We start from the raw sequence: 20,740 nt of genomic DNA, 5'->3' as shown, positions 1-20,740 counted from the left end.
ATGTCCACTGTGTTCTCCCGCTCCTGGAGAAAGGAGCCCTATGCAAGTGTAAGACGATGACTGTGAATAAATTACTCGGTCGATGTTTTTGTAGAACATGGGACTGGGAAGCTCTAGGTAGTTCAAGATGTAATTTACATTTCAGGATGAAGTCACCAAGAGGCTGTACAGCATCCTTACACTTCATGTGCTGGTCGCAGATTTTTTTTTCCCCCTCACCCAAGGACATCCACATAAAACCTTTCATAAGAGAGGAAGTTAACCCTAGTAACAATTGGAAGCTTTAAGTTCTGTTACCTTGAGGAAATCCTAGGAAGTGTTTAAGCACTAGAAGGGCTGATCTGCACCTAAAACAGCAATGCTTATGGTGCGTGTGGGAAAGGTTAAAAAAAAAAACCAAACACATCAGTCCATGTCTTCGCATTTTACTTAACTTTTTGCCAAATAGCTGAGCATTTCTATTATGCAGCCTTAATTCAAAAAGAAAGCTTGGTTCTACTGAGGTGCTGGGGCACACAGCGTCTTGACTCTACTATAGGTCTCTCTCAAAAGCACCTGCTCCGAGCCACAAACCTGTATGTGTGCTCTTTCTCTGCCTGAACCACTCCCGCTGATCATCAGAACACTGAACCCTGTTTCTTGGACTGCCCTTCAAAAATCTATCTGGGCTTAGCTCCTGGTACTCTTGGAGGCATGATCAAAATGAAATTGCCACGAGACAGGAGCATGATTTTTCATCACTAAGCATTTTAAAGGTAGGATAACAAAAGATAATACAGGTTTAGATATTTTCTCTGAAACTGGCAAAAAAGGGCAAAATTTAAAATGAGATCTACATTAAGATAGATAAGGCAGATTGTCTGTACTGAGTCTCTATCTCTCATCTTTCAGATAGGGCCAAAGGAATGGCAAAGGCACCAGCTGGTGTTGGTTAACAGAGTGCCCAGAGAGGCAAAATGGGCAAAGCCATTTTCTGTACTCCAGTGATCATGTAGTTAGTGTGAATTGGCTGCTATTGCTCTGCAGGACAGCACTCTACCTGCCAAATCCAAGAGGTATAGACAATGTTAAAAATATACACCACCTGACTACTTTGCTGTTCACCGAGCCTACACATCTCATTGCATGGTTTGTTGATACGAACATGTCTTAGTCTCAGAGTCAATTTTAAGTTTGTTTCCTCCAGGGCACTCCAGTCTGGTACTCCCCCCAAACAGCTGTCACCTTTAAAAGTTGTTTTGCCTTGAAGGACTGTCGTGGTTTAGCCCCAGCCAGCAACTAAGCACCACGCAGCCGCTCGCTCACTCCCCCTGCCCTGATGGGATGCGGGAGAGAATCGGAGGAGTAAGAGTGAGAAACACTCCTGGGTTGAGATAAGAACAGTTTAATAATTGAAATAAAGTAAAATAGTAGTGATGATAATAACAATATAATAATGATAATAACAATATAATAATGATAATAACAATATACAAAGCAAGTGATGCACAATGCAATTGCTCACCACCCGCCGACCGATACCCAGACAGTTCCCGAGCAGCAATCGCTGCTCCCTGGCCAACCCCCCCCAGTTTATATACTGAGCATGACGTCATATGGTATGGAATAGCCCTTGGGTCAGTTTGGATCAACTCTTCTGGCTGTGACCCCTCCCAGTTTCTTGTGCACCTGGCAGAGCATGGGAAGCTGCAAAGTCCTTGACTAGCATAAGCAGTACTCAGCAACAACTAAAAACATCAGCGTGTTATCAACATTCTTCTCCTACTAAATCCAAACCACAGCACTATGCCTGCTACTAGGAAGAAAATTAACTCTATCCCAGCTGAAACCAGGACAAGCCCAGAGATGTAACTGCATGATTTATTTATCCTTAGTGATATTCTATGCTTCACTGAAATTATTTAGGAACCCTTATTTTACACCACTACACAGAGCAGTAAAACAATTTATGTATATACTAGTTTACCGGTTTACTAAAGATTGCTCATCAGCCATGTGAGATTTGAACTGAAACCAGCTCTTGCGTCAGAACAGAGCAGATCTTTCTCGGTTTGAGGCTGGCCTTTTGTCATTTTTATCTTTGTTTTGTAGCTCTTTCTCAATTAGTCCCACCCAGGAGATGCAATCATAGAATCATAGAATCGTTTAGGTTGGAAAAGACCTTTAAGATCATCCAGTCCAACTGTTAACCTAACACTACCAAGTCCACCACTAAACCAATTAAGGGTAGAGTAATAACTAATTTCATGTTTCCTGGCTTGGTGGCTCTGTTATTTTTTAATGAAAGTAAAACTAGGAATCATTAAGGTTGGAAAGGACCTCTAAGATCATCTAGTGCATCTGTCAACCCAACATCACCATGCCTACTAAACCATGTCCCAAAGTGCCACATCTACCCATTTTTTGAACACCTCCAGGGATGGTGACTCCACCACCTCTCTGGGCAGCCTGTTCCAATGCTTGAGCACTCTTTCCATGAAGAAATTTGTCCTAATATCCAATCTAAATCTCCCCTGGCACAGCTCGAGCCCATTTCCTCTCGTCCTATCGCTAACTACTTGGGAGAAGAGCCCAACACCCACCTCACTCCAACCTCCTTTCAGGGAGTTGTAGAGAGCGATAAGGTCTCCCCTCAGCCTCCTCTTCTCCAGGCTAAACAACCCCAGTTCCCTCAGCTGCTCCTCATAAGGCCTGTGCTCCAGACCCTTCACCAGCCTTGTTGCCCTTCTCTGGACACGCTCCAGCACCTCAATGTCTTTCTCGTAGTGAGGGGCCCAAAACTGGACACAGTATTCCAGGTGCGGCCTCACCAGCGCCGAGTACAGGGGGACAATCACCTCCCTGCTCCTGCTGGCCACACTATTCCTGATACAAGCCAGGATGCTGTTGGCCTTCTTGGCCACCTGGGCACACTGCTGGCTCATGTTCAGTATTAGTATAGTAATAGTATTAGATAACAATACTATTATCAATAGTATTAAAGGAGAAATAAGGTTTCTGTAGTCTTGTTTCCTGTCTGTGAATTTGTGTTAGTCAGCGTACTACCTGGCTCTCAGAAATACACCACTGGGATATCAGTTCTTTTTTATTGTTCCAAGTGTCCAGTCTATCCGGTATAACAGTTTCTGAAGTTTCATACTTAAAAATATTTTTCCATCTCTCCCAATATGCTTCTGCGTCTCACGACCCAATTCTGTGTAAATGATCAATCCTAATTCTATATCCCAATAAGGGCAAGAAAAATGGAGAAACACAAGAAGAAGTCCCTGAAATATAGCTGTAAAATGATTCCTGACTGAGAGGTGGTAATTCATCTGGGTCATTTCTTCAGAAACATTAAAACCCATTTGTTACCTGTATAACAAGAGGGCATATCCCTGGCAGAAATTATAAATGAATAAATAAATAAATAAATGAGTTGAATCAGTGTGAAGTCCTGAAGGCAGAGAACAAAAGAAAGCTTGAATGGAAGGAGGCAGCCCATTGAAGTCACTTACAGGAGCTGCCTACTGGAGCCAAGAACCTCGGGGTGAATAATGCTTCTTTTTCATGAGTTCCTGCCACTAAGCACTTCACCTTTTAATGTAATTCATTAAAGGCAGAAATTATTTGCTACATAGGAGATTAATGAAAAACCACTTACTGAGATATGTATATATGATCCAGCAAGACATTCCCATGTTCTATGCAGAAAGATAGATTTTACAATCTAATATATATATATATATCTCTAGCATTTCTGTGATTTCTTTGGCCCTCTGTGGAGATGTAAAGATGTTTGTAGAAAACCTTCCCTTTTTCCTAAGTCAGGCATCCAGCCAGACAGCTATGTACATCCAGCTTCTTCATCATTACACTATTGAGTGAAGTCATACTATGTAAACATACACTGTGATTAATATATGGATGCAATCAAGTCCCAGTTTTCCTTAGTAGAAAGAGTGCTGTAACCAGGTGAGAAAGCACTCCAGGGTATGTATTAACTCAGGTGTGCAGAAAGGCATGAAACAGGCTGAGTAATTTTAAACATCTGAGCAATATATTAATGGATCATTAATATGTGCCCTAGAGAGTATATAGCTCTTAGTCACAGCATAAAAGTAATAAAGTGCATTCCTAACAATAAATAATGTTATCTTTGCAAGGAAAAGGAAAACTCTGCAATGTATTGACATACTGTGTGAAGAACCTTCTTGAAATTTCTAAAAATGCAAATTTAAATTTGACTTTAAATCAAAGGAAATGGGCTGATTCACCTTTGTGATCCAGTAGAGGACATGATGTCCCAGAAAGCATTGAACTGTAGGAAGCAGACACTGTATTTTTGTTACTGTGTACTCAGCTCATGATTTTAGAGATAGTGGCTGCCAGCATATTGTGCTGTACTACCACGAGCATAGCCAGAGAGTTGAGAGAAACGCTTATTCACCTTTACTCGGTACTCATTAAACCACATCTGGAATAATGTATTCAGGTTTCGTGTCCCCTAGTATAAGAAAAATATTTATAAGCTTGAGCAAGTCCAGCAGAAGGCCACCAGGATGGTCAGATGGTTGGAGCACAGAACCCAGAAGGAGAGACAGAGGAAAATGGGCTTGTTTAACCTGGAGAAGCAAAGGCTTTGGGGCAACCTAATGGCAGCTTTCCAATACCTATAAGGAGGTTACTGAGAAAACGGAGCCATTCGTGGATATGCATGATGAGAGGCTGACAAGCGATAGTCATAAACTGAAATGAAAGGCTCCAACTAGATATAAAGAAAAATTTTTTTCACCATAAGGACAGTCAGACAATGGAACAGGTTGCCCAGAAAGGCTGTGCAGTCTCCATCCTTGGAGATTTTCAAGACTTGGATGGATAAAGCCCTGACCACCCTGGTCTGACCTCATATGTGACCCTGCTTTGAGCAGGAGGATGGTGGAGTAGTGCTCTAGACTATGTCTATATACTCTACTATTCACATTTGCTGAGCAATATACTTGTACAACATTGTACTTGTACAAGTTCAAGTACAAATCTACACTGTAGGGCTTAGTTTGCTTGGTTTGTGTCAGTTGGATCTGCATAACATGATAGGTTGTCTAGCTACACAACATTACTTTCCTATCATGTAGAGCACCTCAGGTTAACTTGTGTGATCCTTCAGTGCAGAGGGTACTTCTTGTCTGCTGGAGTGTGCTTACCCCCAAACTCCTGCTGATCAATGAGCAGGCAGAGTGGGATGGAAAATTCTACTATTAAAATTGTTCCTACGCAGCCATCAGCTATATCTTCTACATGCTAGCTGTCAGTTATGTTGTCAAAAACATCAATTACTTCAGTAGCCACAGTTTTACCAGATGTATGAGGTGTTCATAAATAAAATCCATGTATTTTTTGATGCATACTAGCTCTCCTCTCTTCCTTACACTGAAAGCACACCTGAGAATTGCCAGAGTGCTAGGTGGCTGTTCCCCAGGGATGTTTATTTGTTCACCTCAAAACTGTATTTTTGAGCTTTTTGAGGAATGAACAATAAATGAGGAGAGGGTATATAGAAAGTAAGATTGCGTAGGCAGTAGGGGTTCTTAGTTTGCTCTTGCAATATCTTCAGGAACATGACTCAAGCACAGTCATTTTGCCAGTTGTTATTAGTGACATGCTCCTCTTCTGTACTTGTTTTCTGTGGCATCGTTTTGTCATATCTGACTCAAAATGTAGTCAGAGTTGGTCATGGATAAGCAGTTGTGCGAGTTGGCTGTGAATGCAGTGGAAAGTCCATGTTTCTTCAGACATCTGCTGATTATAAAGTTGTTGCCAGACACGCTGTCATTGTCTGGTAGTGGTCCAGGGCACCATATGCTTTGTCGCTAGGTGATTCTCCTATCCTGTCACATCTGGTTGTGACAGCTGCTGCGCAGTTAGGGTAAATGCCCCTCATTTCTATGGAAGTGCGATTCTTATTTCTCCTGGGAGACGGTGAGCAGGAGGCAGGAAAGTTTGGAAGCAAGGTAAGGATGCTGTAGCTGATAGTGCTCTATCAATTCTGGGAGACTGGCTGCCCAAAGGCATTGCCATCTGACATTTCCCCTCTTCTGGCGGTCAGAACCTGTATGCTGTGTCACATACCTGTGACTTTCTGTCCCCAATGAACAGAATTTCCAAAACAATGTGCTTGCCAGAGATTTGCTTTTGTCCCAAAAAGGAGCACCTAACTGTTCCTGGACAGTCCTCCAGGGCCCAGAGTGGCCATTCACTTTGCTTTTCTTTTAACTTGAACGGGGCCAGAGTGAGGGAAAGGAGGCTCACGGCCTTTGCAGTACTCTAGTGTCTTTGGAGTACTGTAAGCAGAGCAGCTCAAGCCAGACCTAGCTCGATTGCATCTCTTTTGCCTGCGAGAGTAGGAGTTGCACATGAGTAAGCTGCTTCCCCTTCAAGTCCAAAATTTCCCACCTGAGGAGCCAGATGGTAGCACCCCAAAGGTTGTCTCAGTGCACATCAATATGTAGAGTGTGTGGACAATCAGGGAATCAGTCCTTAAAGAGAAATGAATGATTTAGCCTGACAGCACAGACGCAGACATGGAAATATCTCTGGTATGTTACAACATCAGTGCCTTCTACTGAGAGACCACACCTGCAAGCTCTGTGTCCTTTATTGGAGCAGAGTTCTAATGAACGTATTTTTATTATCAGGATCTATTAGTTTGGGGTTATGCTATCCAGCACCTTCAAATTACTGAATCGGCAGCACTGTAAACACAATCTGATGCATTTTTCTAAGTTGCAGTGCTAATGTAGCTGCCAGTATTTTTCTTGGAAACTAGGTGTCACTAGTGGTTTAGAAATAGCAGATACAGTTTCATTCCTGTCTCCTTTTTCCTGCAACTAATTTATAGACTCTCAGCCTCTCCCTGTGCACCTCCGAAAGAGTGTGGAGCTGCCTTCTCTGTAACTGAAGACTGAAGTTAGATCCTCCTGTAGCCTTCTTTTCATCAAGCCAAATAAACACAGGTCCCTTGCCTCTGTCTGTATGTCACCTTAACCATCCTGGTGTCCTTTTGTGAGACTTTCTCAGTTTTTTGCTTTTCTCTCTGTACTGAGGAGCTGAAAGCCAGACACAGTTGTCCAAGCATAGTCTTACAAGTCCCAAGCAGAGGGCAAGAAACCCTTCCCTTGACTTGGCCATGGTGCAATAATACTGCCCAGTAAGGGATGATCCTCCATCATAACATGGGCTCACTACTCATGCCTGTTTCACTTGCTGCCACCAGGACCTGAAAGTTCTTTCCTGCAGAGCTTCTCCCCAGACAGCCTAGCCCCAGGGCCAGGACTGTGCAGCACCTGCATTGCAGAGCCCCAGGACTCTGCACTTTTCTCTCTTGAGCTTCATGACGTTTCTGGCAGCCTGTTGAGGCTCATACGAATGGCTGCCCTGCCCTCCAGTGCATTGACTGCCTTCCCCCACCTCCCCATCTGCTGCCCACCAATGTGCTGTCAGCTGCAAACTTGCTGAGGGTACATGCGGTCTCCTTGCCCAGGTCTTTAGTAGGCATTAACCAGTATTCATCCTGGTACTGGCCTCAGGTCCCTCCTGTGGGACACACCTAGTGACTGCCCATCAGCTGGACTTTGTACCATTGATCACAAACCTTGGAGCCTGGTAATCCAGCCATTATTCCACCACCTAGTAGTCTGCTTCTCTAGCCTATGTCTCACTGACTGCCTAGAAAGATATTGTGGAATACTACATGGTAGGCCTTCATGTCCTTGGATGTGGTTTCCAGGAAGACTTGCTCCATAGACTTCCTGGAGACTGAGGTTAGGCTGAGTAGCAGGGAGCTGCCCAGTTTCCCCCTTCTTGCCCATCTTGAAGGGATCTCAAGCTCTATCCTCTCATGGTAATCACAGCCAAGATTGTCACTGAGTATCACATCTTCAACCAGTACTTCCTTATCCACAAGTAGAGGAATCCAACAGCGGCACCTCCAATGCTTGACCCATCCAGCATCTGTATTAAAGAATTGTATCTAAACTCCAGAAATTTCCTGGATTCTTGCACCCTGCTGTGTTGCCCTTTCAGTGGATAGCCAACAATAACAGTACTGTACAGTGCTGAAAATCAAAACTATCATATAATAAGTTCTCATTTTCAAGGCAGGTTATCAAAGATCACTTAAAAGTCAGAATGTGGAAGAAATCCGCAGGAAAGGGCCTGCATAGTCCTTTTAAGTAAGGAACTTGTTATGTAATCATTATGCGCCAGAATTCCTTCAGTAAGTTTCATAGTGTAGGTAGAAATCCATTTTTTTAACACTTCCCAAAGAAAATGTACAGATTCAATAAAGTGTAGATAACAGTCCTACGGAGTATTCTTCTGTATGATCAAGGGGTGAGTGCACACTAATGATTCACACTGTTAAGATACGTATAATCTGGTTTTTCTTTGCAGAAATGAACTCCACTGCTATGAAGTGCCTGAAGTAATTCTGTACCTCACAACTTCTGCTATTGCCTGGCCATAGTAATACCGCTCTAACAGTGGTCCAGGCAGAAAATGGCAGAAACAATGTCCCCCCAGGGGAACTTTGTATCAGTGATGTAAATTTAAGCAGTTCCTCCCATTTTCAGCTTGCACAAAGCGACAGTACTGATCATCAACAATTAGAACTGATTTCTGGATAGTCATAGAATCATAGAATGCTTTGGGTTGGAAGGGACCTTGAGAGATCATCGAGCCCAACCCCCCTGCAGTAAGCAGAGATTGAACCTGTGAACTTGGCGTTATTAGCACCATGTTCTAACCAACTGAGCTAACCCGGCTGGTCCTCTCATCTCTGTCCAGGGCTGAGGTAAAAAAGAATAAAAATATTTTAAAGCATATTTAAATAATGTAGAAGCAATTCCTCATTGTATAGTTCTTAGTTACTGCCTGGTATTTTGAAACAGCCCTGTTTAGCTGTGATCAAAATTATTCTTGTTTCATCAAGAAATGAATTAAATAATTCAGCTGTCTGACCTAGGAACCACTGAAAGCATTTTAAGAAAGAAGAATGATCAGCTGTGTGTTTGAACACAGTCCTCATGGCACAGGTAGATAAGATTTTCTGCAGATAAATACATATTCTAATAAGATGAAACAAAACTTTAGAGTGATATTGGTTTCAAAACACAACAATTCATCACATAAAGTAGATAATTTCTCCATGTTGAGACAGATCTCACTTTGCTTGTACTCAACAGACCATCTTTTCAGCATCCCTTCCTAGCCTGGATATTCAAAAAAGCTCCAGAAAGTCATCTGGGCATTATGAATATGAAATGGCATCAGAAGAACTTGGCAGGACAGGGACGTATTGATTGCCAGAACTGCCTGTATTGCTTCTTTTATAAGGAAGGAGCTCCATCAGCCTTGAGCTGCATCAGTTCCACTGGTCTCGTAAGGTACCAGGACCATGCCAACAGACTTGATATGATACCATCAAGAAATTTGGCTCACCCCAAGTAATCAATGTTTGCTTCCAGTTAACTGTATGATCTGTACTGAAAATTAACTGAAATCCCACCCCTGCAATGACTGCAAGACTATAGTTTTTACATCTGAAGCTTGTTATGTGTACTGAGGGTAACCACACACCATAGACAATTGTCCTGAGTTGACATCTCCTGTGTCTATATGGTGAGCATCTCATTTTACTGCACAATACCACTCAGGATTCAGCACATGGCTGCCAAATGTCGTCATTCTGATGTGTCTGTCTTTGCTATCTGCCATCATGGCATTTACTCCTTACCATTCTCCACCTGTCAGCTGTACACTGGCATAGCTTCAAGGCTTAAAAGGGCTTTCTAAAAATTCCTAAGGGTCATCTCCCATTCAGCATGAAAAATACCAGAAAGTCAATGCTGCCCTCTCTACCCTCAAACTTTGACCTTTTAGAGTGGAAAATTTACCAGCCTAAGACCAATTTGCTGCTTGGAGTAGGAATCACTCAGGCACTGAAACATGACTTGCAGGTCTATTTTCACCCTAGCACATAGGAATTAGATTAACAGTTGAAAAGGCTGGAAATTTTATAGATCCTTGTGATGTTCAGATGCACAGCCAAATGCTTTCAGTCTTAGTATACTTTGAGGGTTGGTAAACCGCTGAGAACAGTATTTGGCATCAAGAGGCCATCAGGCTTGTGGCAGAATGGGGAAGGTCTGCATTGTAAGTGAAATTTCAATCCATTCTCAGCATGGCAAAGCCAGACTGGGGACTCCAGTCCTTTTTCCTCCTTTTTTTTTAAACTTGTAAACTCACGACCTGAGTTTCTTGTTTATAGCGAAGGTGATTCTCATCTTTCTTATACTGGTACCAATGAGGGTATATACCATCAGTGACCTCAGCAGAATGCCACCAGTGTATAGCAGTCCTATGGCAGTGTTTGGAGGTCACCTCCAGTTTGTACAGCCCATGCCTCTCTCACTGGTATCAGTGTGCAGTCAGTCACTGGCAAGTGTACATCTTAAATGCATATCCTTGCCCACCACATTTAAGGCAAAAATGGAATCCAACCAACGGTGCTGGAGCTTTCCCTACACTCAAGATTATTATGCTGATCTGGACATGGATAGGCACGTGATGCTGTGAACACTGCAGTGCAATGAACTGCACATTGAGGCACACTGGGTCCTGCTTTTGCTTTTGCTGATGGCAGTACTTGCCAAAGTAGTAGGAACAAAATTTTCAAATGAGCCCTTATTGATTCTAGTGATTGTCTTTTGCATTTTGCAATTGCGTTGTGCATAATCTAAGAACTACTTTGCAGAGGTTCAAATTACATACAACTAACATTCACTGATTTTTTACATTTACCTTTGGTCTTGATTACAAACTACTCTCAGTTTAAAACATAGCTTTAATATTACAGTATATATATGTATATATATTGTCACAGTAACATTGCTAGCAATATATTTCTTCCAGTCTGCTGTAAAAAGATCCACTTAGCTCCATATGCTCTGTTTGGACTGTAAAATTTATCTGATAGTGTATTGAAAAACAGAAGGAGTAGCAGTCAGCATGCCACTAATTCTATTGGTGCCACAGAATAGATTTTAAACATCAACTCTGAAAATGAAAGTGTCGTAAAGGTAGCTGCCAGTGAAAGAATTTCTGAAAAACTGGACAGTGAAACAAATGAAAAAGTTGCACAGAAGTCAGAGCCGGTATCATCTTAAAAACAAAAAGAAAGAGCAAAATGCAAGTGAGGCAAAACAAGATTATATTTTGCAATTTTTTTCCCAGCTGATAAGAATAAAATCTGCTTTCCTGTTAGACTTTCAACAGTCTCCAGAATAAATCTTCCCATTTCTACTCTTACTTGTTTAACGAATGCTTTCTACCCTGTGTGCGTGCGTGTTAAATGAAAGGTTCTGCTGACACATCTCAGATAAATGCTTTGTGTGCCACCAGGTGCTATGCAGTTAGAACCACTGATTGCAGTTCCGAGTTACCATTTGATAAGTTAGAAGTGGCCACTGGATTTTATTTTCATTAAGGGGTGCTGGATGGAAAATTGATGTCTGTAGCAAGACTGGTTGGTATTTCACTTTGTTCTGCAAATGCTGCTTTACAGATTGTAAATTTGGCCTTTTGATCAATTATTTACCTTTTTCCATTAATAAGAAAATGGATCTTTTCTGGGTTGTAAGTGCTTTTCTAAACAGCATGGATGAAAAAACCATCTGCTTTATTCTATCGCAAATGAGTATAAGAAACCAACGAGCCTGAGATTAAATCAATCCCAAACTGTAACTACCTTCACCAGTAAATTCCAGACTCTATCACAGCCCTCCCAAAGCTTAGGCAGATCTTGCAGTGTGCCTGGAAAGTCAATCCTGAATGCCTGTTCAGTCCAAGAGGAAAGCAGGTGCCAAAACAAAGCATCCACCTCAAAGAAGCAGAGAAGTGAGCAGCTCCTGTCTAACTGTAGGGAGAGAGACCACCTCTGCTGCCTGCAGCTACTTGCATTTACAGCTTTGCTAGGGTTACAGCCTTCCCATTAATCACATCCTCTGAGATGAGCATTTGGTCACAACTTCTGGTAGAGCTGTACTTTGTTTCCTCCATCCCATGCCAGCTGTAGCCAACCCCAGTGGCAGAGTGACTGGGTGTCACTTCTGTGATCAGATCCCAGAGACTCAACCTTTGTATCTTGGGCAGAGAAATGCAAAATTATGCTTTAAGAAAGTGAAAAGCTACTCTAGAGAAAAGCTTTCATAGTGAAACAATAGAACAGAGACCCTGAAAGCAATCTTTGGACAAAATATCCCAGAAGAAAACCAAGTGCTTCCAAGCAAACCTCTTCTGAAGACAGCAGATTGAAAAGTAAATTTTTTCTTTATTCTTTAACCAGGGCTGTAATAGCTGAAGATATGTAATGAATAACCATTCAGTTGAAAGCTTAAGTTATTGACTAACTATTCTGCATCCAGATTGTTTTCAGAATATTTTAGAGCTTTCTGTGTTAAAATTCTTCACTGGAATTGCACCTTGTGGTGCTAGGAGCTCCAAGAGCTAGGCTAGTAAAAGGTAAAAATATCTCCCAATTTGAGGGCTGCGTGATAGGGGCTATCTGTTTATTCTTCCAAAAGGAACCACCCAGATACTTTACAATTACAGCGAGATAGCCATGCTGGCAAAGATCATGACAGGAAAACAACAAAGTTCATTTTCTGCCATGGGTACCAACTGTCAACAGACTTGGTGGCATGTGACTGCCAAAAGGACAGCAGAAATGTGAGATTTTTTTTATGTTTCTAGTTTTGGGGAAGGGTGAATGTAAATGTAAAACTAAGCCTTTATATTCTTTCTCCCAGCCCTGGCGCAGGAAAGCAGTCCTTGATCTACCTAGCACTGCAGCAGGGTTGTTGTGATTTGGTATCAGAGGAGTAGGTCTACTGGCTAGGGATCAGGAGAGCCCCTCAGGTTCTGCCCTGCCGCTTCCAGCCTTACCCTTCACACTTGCCTTGGGAGAACACTTTGCTCTTGCCAGAGGCAAATTTTTGCTGGCAGGAAGATGACCTCCTTAGGCAGGGCACGTGTGGAGTACACTGTTCTTTCACTTCTCTACTCCCCAAGTGATTCAGGTGGCACAGTTGGCTACAGCATGATACTTGGTCTTTGTTCCAGACAGACCCTTCTCCACCACTTCTCCAGCCATTTTGCTTAAAGTTATTTCTTTCTTTCCCCAGGACGAGCTTCACTGCTCAGTTCAGTCTGGTCTGGATAAAAGGTTTACCAGGAATTTTAATATAAAATGATTTTTAGAAGAAGAGCCATGTGCCGTATGCCAAGAGAACAATTAAGGAATCATTGTTAGACTGCAGCCGAGTTTGATGCCGTGAACATGGAGTGCATTTGCTTTTGCATGTCTGCAGAACATCATTAATCACGGTGTTTCTGGCTCCCGTGGCCCTCTTCTTGTCGTGTTCCTTCTCTGCCTCTTCTGAGCAATCTGTTTACTAATGACTAGCTACAGTGTGGGAGGTTTAAAGGCCGAGAGGCTGAGAGCAGGACCCTGTCAAGCCACAGACTTTTATCATCTTCTCTGGGGATTCTTTTTTGACTGTGTCTGTCTCTCCTCTCCTTCTCTGTCAACATCTGATTGAGTTATGATTTAAGCATCTCTCTTCCAACTACAGTTAGGAATGGTCCGCTAGGACTTTCCCCTGACATCAGCACCATTATATTTCTTTTCCACCGTGATTTCCTTCAGTTTTCTAACAAAAACCCCACCCCTGTTTCATTGCCTTGTGCTAGCTTTTACCCAGTTAAAGATTTTCGGAAAAAAATCAAATTGCCAGACACCGTCCCCTCCCCCCGCTAAAACTAAGAAAACAGGGAATAAAATGGTAAAAATCAGGGGGAAGAAAGAATAAGAAATATTCTTCTCTTCACATTCAGTAGCAAAAATGAAAAAAGTAGAAGGAAAGGAAAAAAAAAAAAGCTGTCCCCAAAAGGCAATTTTAAGAAATATCTTCGATTAGATAATAAAAATGGTGATCTATAAAAATGTGTGATACAAAAGTATCTATATCTAGTGTGAAGCAGTTTTAGGAACAGTTATAATCTAGTCACAAATAGCAAATATATTTTCTTTATTGAACAGTGTGTTCAAGTACCGTTTCAGTAACAAAGTATTTCCTGTCTGAAATTCTATCCCTGTGTTTGATGGATTTTCTTCCCTGAATTTTTCTAATTCCTTTCTAAACCCAGTTTTACTTTGATCTCCACAATTGTCCTATAACAATGGATTCCAGCGTTTAATTTTAGTCTCATAAAACTTAACTTCCTTTTTTTTAAGTTGCCGATAACTTCAATTAATTACCCCTATTTTTTGTATTGCAAGGAACCATAAATAATCACTTCCTACTAATTTTTTCCATTCCCACTGCTGCTTACAGACTTCTGTTACCACCACTCTGTCATCACTTTTCCAGGCTGGCAAATTCTGGCCTATATGCATCTGGTACAGCAGTTTTCATCATAAAAACTAAAATGATACTAAACCTCTGTAACCTAAATAATTCACATGGCACAAACCACCTGGAAGACTAATTCCAACTCATTTACACTTGAGACCCTAAGTTATTTTAAATAAGTCACTCCCTTTAACAACTGCAGTTATTTAACCTCTCAGAATATGACCTCTTCTGTTTTAAAAATTGCTAATGCCAACATTATCCAAGGCCTGTAGTTCAGTCTCAAACAATAACATCATTTTAGATGCTCACACTTGCTCCTGTGTTGCTACTGCACCAGGTTGGCGTGATGTATGCTACAAGATATATCTATTGGCTTGAAACCTGAAGACATAGAGTGTACTCTACTGTTATTGCAGACCTGTCAATCTGAGATATATTCTGTCCTACATCCTAAGACTTTACATATCTGAATGGATAAAAGTGTGACACAAAGAGCTTTTGCAGGATACCATCACCAGGGAAACTTATTCTTGGTAAACAAATTCTGCATTAGCTCTCAGCTGAAAATATATAATTTGGTAACAATGTGTTGAGTAATCATTCTTGTAAATATCCATAGCTGGATTTTTCTCTAGAAAAGCAACAAGGAAAGATGTCACAGTTTTAAATGAACAAGGGAAACCCCCCAAATTTTAACATACTTTTAGAATTGTGACTGCTTTAAATTAAATACTGTGTTTTGACTGGGAGAGTTAAACCTCTTCCTCTCTCATTCATGAGACATTTCTCCCTGTGATGCTGTAGTCAAAATATTCTATCATTTGCTTATGTGCAATTTCCATTAATTTCAGTGAGACTACATGGAAGTGAACTGCCTTTTATGGAGCAATTTTTCTACTATATGCTCTAGTTTCAATGAGTACATCCCATCCTCGTCAAGGGCAGATGTATGGAAAGGGTAGTTGCAGAATGTATTCTGCTGAACCACACTACTCACATATGGATTTGGTTTTACCTGTATAGAAGATTGAGTGCCAGATCCTTCTAGTGTTACTTATGTGAATTATACTATTGATGTCATGCTGAGCAGTGCAAGAAAAGCTGGATTTAGCCCACTGTATTTTTAATACACAAAGAAAAACATGTTTCTCCACCCCCTACTAGTTTTATTTCAGTGTAAGAAAGCACAACCAAAAAAAGAATTAATTTCCATGAGTGTGAAAGAGCAGATAGATTTTAGCTGTATTTTGCAGCCAGTGTTTCTTTGATGTTTAAAGAATAATAATAAATACTTTTCATTCCACATATCACACTACCTGGTTCTCCCAGCACATAGCTAAGCCATTGGAGAGGGCAGATGTAGGTCAGGTCTCATTTAGCAGTGCTTTCAGGTGTGACCCCAGCCCCGTATGGTAACTATCTATGCTTCCTTGGTTTTCCAGTGCAAACCAGAATCGTCTAATCAGTTAGAGCTGGGCAGATACTGTCCAGGCCTCCTTTTATCTGAATGGTGCTTTTTGGTGGTGATCAGGCAGTGACGCAGCTCCACACCAACACTCTGGCCAAGTCGGGGTCCTCTCACATGCTGCTCACAACAGCTGTGGTTCTGCACGGTGTTAATACTGGTTGTTAGCTATTACATCGAGCTAGGTAAATAGGATGAATCATCGTGTTCCCAAAAAATGTTCTGGCACAACACGTGTTGTCACAAAATGTTATTACATGTACACTCAGGCAGTTTGAAGCTGCCTGTCAGGTTCACTAGTTCTGACTGATTTCAAAACATCACACCAATTAGCATTTACAAAGTAATTTGCAGAAGGTGTTACTCAAAAGAAACAGGAATGTGTCAAAATTGCTGAGACATGTAATGATTTTTATACAGTATACCGTTTAAAAATAAACATGCTTTCAGCTTATCTGCCTTCCAATAGCTCCAAAGTATTGTAATTATTCTTGGATGGTTTAGTGCGGGAATTTGGCCTATAAACCAGGACAGGACATTTTAAACAACTTTCCTCTTTAAAAGAATCACATTATTTTCATGCCTTGGCATGATTTCTCACATAGTGACTGAGCCAGGTATTTCCAGTGTAAAGGTCCAACTGATGAGCTGACAGAATATTATCATGTCTTATTGGAGTCACACATGGCTTGCTGTTAGACCTCTATATCAACAGGAATCCAAATCTTACAAGTGTTAGAAATACGTTTATTATTTACAAGACAGAAAGAAGATTACAGACAAATTTATTTGCACCAAAAGCCAGACTCGGTTTGTTTTGATTTCTAGACTGTTCTTTCCACATTTTTCCATGGATTTTTTGTGTTATATATTGTAATCAAAATTGTTTTGTTGTGAATTCCTAACAGGAATAATGATAAATAACTGCTAACGTATTATTATAATTCAGTTATATGAGTTTTCAGTTTGTCCTTATGGGATACTACTGCCTGATGACCCTTCTGAAATGGCAGAACTCCAAAATCCTTTTGGCAATGCAAATGCACGATTAGAGACATTCCTGCCATCCCAAATACATGTAGCTTTCTGAAATTTAGCTTGATTTAATCCTGGTGTTCATTCATCTAGAAAAGCCTGGGTGTAATATATATAGTCCATACACATTTTCTTTGGACTTTAATGGCAAAGTTAATAGGACCTTTCATTCTTCATCCATTTTTCTGATTGCAGACCAATTCACAGTCGTGCACAGTTATATTTTTGCGTAACTTTAATACCATGAGGCTCCCTGATTCCAAGCGCATCTTTGAGTGAAATTCTTTCTCCATTGGAGCACATAATAAAACTTCCACTGATTTCTGTAAGCTTCATGGACTTCACCTGTGTTTATTTTATTGGGCTTGAACTGTATAATTCGGATCTGATTGTGGATTTCAAACACTGCAAAATCTGAGGAAATCTGAATCCCAAGTTTGACAATTGCCCATCTTGCATGAATCTGTACTCATTAAAAAGGAACATTTTGGGACTGAACACACACAATACTATTTTTTCATTAATATCTGGTTGGGCAGGTTTTTTTCTTGGATAGGGACTATTCAGCTTACTGCTGTATCTCTACGATTTAAAGTAAGAGTATTTTAACACATCATGGAAACTCTTAAGTCCGGCTGGCAAGCTACACAAAAGATACTGTATCAGTTCCCTGACAATTGCCCCAATATTCTATTAACTACTCTGCACATAATAAGGTATAAATCATAGTGTGATTCATACAAGTTCTCTAACCATTAAACATTACTACAGTGGTTGACGTGAGTTTTGTCCAGAATTGAACATTTAGTTCTGAACTGGTTCAAATCATGGAAAAATAATTTTGCAAAATGTATTGCCATTCTGAAGTTTCTTTGATTCTGAAGGCTTAAGAGTGGAGACTTTAGTTTTTCCACCCACATGTTTGTGACCTTTCAGAAAAGAATATTCAAATAGTTATTTTTTCCTGTTTCTACTTTTTTCCATTGAGTGTAAAAAATGAACAAAGTTCAAGGTTTATTTTGGGTTGGGTTTTTTTCCAATACTTTTCTTCTTTGCTATTCTACAACTATTCAAACTTGCTCCAATTCTGAAACAGTTATCAGATCTGCACTCACATGTTTTTCCAAAGGTATGGAAGTGCTGAAAAATTCCCGGCACCAAAGAAGTGTGTATAAAAATAAAGGAATGGAGGGAAGATGGTAGGCAACAATTTCTTATATGAGGAGGCAAAAAAGAGGGGGAAAAGAGCAAAAAAAAATATCTGTTTGGCCTTCAAATGAAGTTTATTTCTGTGAAAATGAAAAAATAGGAAAACATGGGAAATAAATTATTCATTAAAAAAAGACTTTGTAATGAAAAGTTTGATGGCTTTGCTCTTGAGGCTGATGGTGATGACTCAGTCTCACTAGAGAGAGCTACCAGAACCCAAACCAAGCTTTACATCAGCTAACTATCTTAGCTAATTTGCATAAAACAAAATAAATTGTAATAGTTTAATTTTGGGATAAAGTCTTTTCTACTAAAACAAGGCAAAAATTGGCACCTACTGAAAGGTAAAGCATCCAGAAATGATTGTCCTGTTAGGAAACAGCAGATATCTGACCATGCCATCTCTCCTGAATTCCTTGTCCTTTGGGAGAGAGATGGAGCTAGGAGGGTGATCCTCACTTGCCTGCTCAAGGTACCTGTTATTCTACTTTGACTGCCACAATGGGGACTTGAGAACACAGAGGATCTGTTTCAATATTTAGTGGTTGTACTGGGAATCAGGAAAACTAGCATCACTTTTGGCTACAAATTGACCTCTCTGTATCTTGGATTCACTCATCATAAGACAAGTTCAATAGCACTTACCTGTGGTTACACCTGGTTTTGTGCTAAAACAAATCCAGGAAGTTCAAAAGTACATTATCATTATTTTTCCAACATAAGTATATGTCATAAATAATAAGAATTTTCAAAGCATTATTGTTCAAATAGTTTATGCATTCTTATCAGATTGCATTAGAAGGATTAGGCAATGCAATATTTACATTAGTCATTCCTCACACATCTCTGTATAACCCATTTCCACGTGTACCTTGTTGTAACTTTTTCCAAATCCATCTGAATACAATGAGGAAGTTCAGCTCCTCTTCAGAATATCATCAGTTCACTCCTGCTTCAGAACATCATCCTGGAGATGAGTCGTTTATCATTTAGACAATGGTAGAGATGACTGATTTATGATATTCACTCAGCAGCAGTGAAGTTAGTCCAGAGTAATGTGTGGGTTGTCGTACCAGCTGAGTAAAACAATTAACTGCCTAGGATAACTGCGTAATACTCCAGTCACTGAATTACTTAATGATACATTTAAAATAGAATCATAGAATCATAGAATGCTTTGGGTTGGAAGGGACCTTTAGAGGTCATCTAGCCCAACCCTCCTGCAGTGAGCAGGGACAGCTTTAACCAGATCAGGTTGCTCAGAGCTCCATCCAACCTGGCCTTGAATGTTGCCAGGCATGGGGCCTCCACTACCTCTCTGGGCAACCTGTTCCAGTGCTTCACCACCCTCACTGTAAAAAATTTCTTCCTTATATCCAGTCTAAATCTACCCTCCTTTAGTTTAAAACCATTCCTGTTTGTCCTGTCACAACAGGCCTTGCTAAAAAGATTCTCCCCATCTTTCCTATAGGCCCCCTTTAAGTACTGAAAGGTTGCAATAAGGTCTTCTCGCAGCCTTCTCTTCTCCAGGCTGAACAACCCCAACTGTCTCAGCCTGGCCTCATAGGAGAGGTGCTCCAGCCCTCGGATCATTTTTGTGGCCCTCCTCTGGACCCACTCCAACAGGTCCATGTCCTTCTTGTTCTGAGGGCCCCAGAGCTGGACGCAGTGCTCCAGGTGGGGTCTCACCAGAGCAGAGCAGAGGGGCAGAATCCCCTCCCTCGACCTGCTGGCCATGCTTCTTTTGACGCAGTCCAGGATATGGTTGGCTTTCTGGGCTGCAAGCGCATATTGCTGGCTCGTGTCCAGCTTTTCATCCGTCCACCAGTACCCCCAAGTCCTTCTCCGCAGGGCTGCTCTCAATCCCTTCATCCCCCAGCCTGTACTGATATCGGGGCTTGCCCTGTCCCAGGTGCAGGACCTTGCACTTGGCCTTGTTGAACCTCATGAGGTTCACACAGGCGCATCTCTCCAGCTTGTCCAGGTCCCTTTGGATGACATCTCGTCCCTCTGGCATGTCAACTGCACCACTCAGCTTGGTGTCGTCTGCAAACTTGTTGAGGGTGCACTCAATCCCACTGTTTGTGTCATGGATGATGTTAAACAGTACTGGTCCCAATATGGACCCCTGAGGGACACCACTTGTCACCCGTCTCCATGTGGACATTGAGCCATTGACCATGACCCTCTGGATGCAACCATCCAGCCAATTCCAATAGAAGCTGTCCCAGATGTCTGTGTCTTAAAAATTATGCTCAAATACCAGATTTAAGAGATTTTGTGTTTTTATGCAAGGATAAAAGAAAGCAATGGGTGAATGTAGTGGCTTAAAGTCTTAATTTAGTAAGATACTCAAGCATGTGCCCAGCATGAGTATAAATAGCTCTGTCAAAATCAATGGGACTTAAGGATCATTGCAAAATTGCTCCTACTCTGGAACAGCATGGATGCATCTTGCAATAAAGTCATCAGAATTCAGAAAGAAGGGATGGAACAAATAATATCAAAGTATAAGCCTGCTCTAAGAGTACCCATTACTTGGGATGAAGTATATCAATGAACGGTAAGTAAGCCATAT

The sequence above is a fragment of the Pelecanus crispus genome, chromosome 2, assembly GCF_030463565.1.
Source record: "Pelecanus crispus isolate bPelCri1 chromosome 2, bPelCri1.pri, whole genome shotgun sequence".
Taxonomy (NCBI): Eukaryota; Metazoa; Chordata; class Aves; order Pelecaniformes; family Pelecanidae; genus Pelecanus; species Pelecanus crispus.
Note: the sequence above shows the minus strand (reverse complement) of the source record.